This window comes from Ursus maritimus, unplaced genomic scaffold, assembly GCF_017311325.1.
Source record: "Ursus maritimus isolate PB19 unplaced genomic scaffold, ASM1731132v1 scaffold_3, whole genome shotgun sequence".
Lineage (NCBI taxonomy): Eukaryota > Metazoa > Chordata > Mammalia > Carnivora > Ursidae > Ursus > Ursus maritimus.
In genome coordinates this window covers 52605691-52608202 of record NW_024425563.1, presented here as the reverse complement: position 1 = coordinate 52608202, position 2512 = coordinate 52605691, and positions in this window count along the sequence as shown.

Genomic DNA, 2512 nt, shown 5'->3' with positions numbered 1-2512 from the left:
GGGGGGGGGAGACTACAAGTCAAACCATACTCAGAAAACTTTTTCACAAACTATCGTATCTTCCAACTATTTGGCTACTGGCCAGTTTGTCTTTCTTAAAAGTTATTTGCCATCCCCCTAAGGGGCCTACATCCCCTTTCCGTATTAAGATTTTTAACCCTGAATTTTAAGCCATTTTGGGGAGTTATTTTTTCCTGGGTTTCTCCCATGCATACATGAGGTGTACATGTTAATAAAATTCTGGGGGTTTTTGTTGTTGTCAGTTATTACAGAAGTCTCTATTAAGAAACCGGAGGGTTTTTCCTCTTCTACAGTGTGTTCCATGAATACCAGCAATACCACTAATCTATAGGGTACAGAATATTTAAAACACTTTGTAGAGCTATACTAAATGGATAAGCGTTCTTTTTTAAAATCTGAGGTTCAGAGCCAGTAACACTGTCTCTCTGAAGCAGGTTTTTTAAGGTAAGAAAACTGCTAAGGAATGCCCCAATTCATAAGACTGCAAAATGTCTTCCTTCATTTATCATCGTGAATTGAAAAAAAAAAAAAAGACTCAAGAATAGACGGTTTATCTGTAAATGCAAGCAGCACTTTTGAGCTTCTATATTGCACATGGTGGGGGAGAATCAGGTTATTTAAGGATCTTAGTCTCATTTTTTAAAGAAGGGGTAGACAATACTATGTAATTCTTTATTTGAAGTGCTTTGTCTTTCTGCACTGCTGGCTTTGTCATCAGCCAATGTTGCAATTACTTTAACAAGCAAAGGAAATGCCAGTCAAGTGCAGCACCTGGGACCTCCTCACCCTTGCAACATATTAAGCCTCAAGCAGGAGACAAAAACGCTCAAGTCTGTGTGTCGAGCCCAGGTAAAAAAGGCAGTGGGTCACTGTGAGCCTGGGTATGTAAGAGCGCCTTGTCCTCAGGGCCACCGTTTACATTAGCACTTCCACCTTTGGTACACTTAATCAGGCGCTTATCATATTCCATGGTGTCATCCTGACTTCAGGACTTTGAAGAGTACTCCAGTGCATTTGACATTAAAATGCTTTGTGCAGCCAGATGTCAATTCCACCTGCCCAGAAGCTTATGCGGAACTGTGACCGGGGCTGACCCAGACGGAGCTGGGCTTTTCTTCGCCTCCAGAATCTTGTGAGACCGGTAAAAGTGAGAGGCCCGCCAACCACAGGGGCTATTTGGCAAAACACGAAGCAGCCTTAGAAGGTGGGTCATTGCTCTGTTCAGCAGCCAGCCAGAGACAACAAATAAAATGGAAGATCCTTCTCTGTGGCAAAGTAGGCCTTGTATTTGAAACGGAAGGCCTGAAGGAGGGAGGTGAGCAAAGAAAGGAAAGGCGAAGGCACTGCTCCTAGAAACCGGGTTCATTCAAACCCGGAGGACAGCAAACCCCGCCTCCCCACGCCGCCGCCCGCTCAATCGCCAAGCGCTCCGGGTGTGAGCTCGCCCCGCGGGGAGCGGCTTGGAGCCGAGGAGGCGGTGGCAGAGGTGGTTTGGGCAGCCCCGCGCGGCGGATAGGCCCAGACAAACAACACCCATTCCCCCTCCCCCTCGCTTAGTTCAACTCCCACTCGGCCCCGGCCACGCCCTGCCGCCACCGCCCCCTCGGGCAGCTTTCCGCTCCGCAGCCAGGCCTCGGTCGGGGGCGGGAGGGAAGGCGGTGCCTCGGAGGGGCGCCGCGGCCGGCCGAAACTACAAGGACCGAGAGCCTTCGCGGCAGTGACCCGCCCCCTTTCTCCCACCACTCAGCGCGCGTCACTAGGGCCTCAGCCAATGGGGACCGAGCCAGGGAAAAAGGGCGCCCGGGTCCGGATGCGCCTCAGGAAAGCCATGCTCCCTGCGCAGGGGCAGCTGGCAGTTCACCCGGCGAGCGGAGTCGTCGGTGGTCCGCACGCCCCTTCATCCGACCCACTCACTTCCCTTGAGCGACAGCCCTACTTTTTTCTTTAGTGGCAATTCCAAGGGATGCTGGAGCAGGTTTTTGAGGGGGGGGGCGCTGGGAAATGAGTAGGGGGCGGGATATCCTGAGACAACAAGTTTGGCTGTATGGACGGCCTACCGGCAGCGAGCCTGAGCTAGAACGCCGAGAGAAGGAGCACCGGAGAAGCCAAAGGAGGAAAAGAAAAGCGGCTGCACGGATAACCCCGAGAAAGGGGGTGGAGAGGAGGCGGCCCCAGCGCCCCGGCCCCCGGCAGGTCGGCGGCCAATCCGCTGGGGGAAGGGGTGGAGAGTCGGCGGCTCCGGCGGAGAGAGGCCGAGGGGGGTGGGGAGTCGGCCGGGCTCGCACCGCCCTGGCCCCGCCCCCGGCCCGCGCCGCCGCCCGCGCCGCGCGCCGCCGCTGTCAATCAAGGGCGAGTCAGCCGGGCTCGGGCGGAGAGAGGAGCTGCTACGCCACAGCCCAGCGGCGGCCATTCGCGGAAAAAGAGGCAGAGCCTGTGCCAGCTACAGCCTCCTCCGAGCCACCGCGGGCGGGCGGGACCGGCCTCTCCTCCC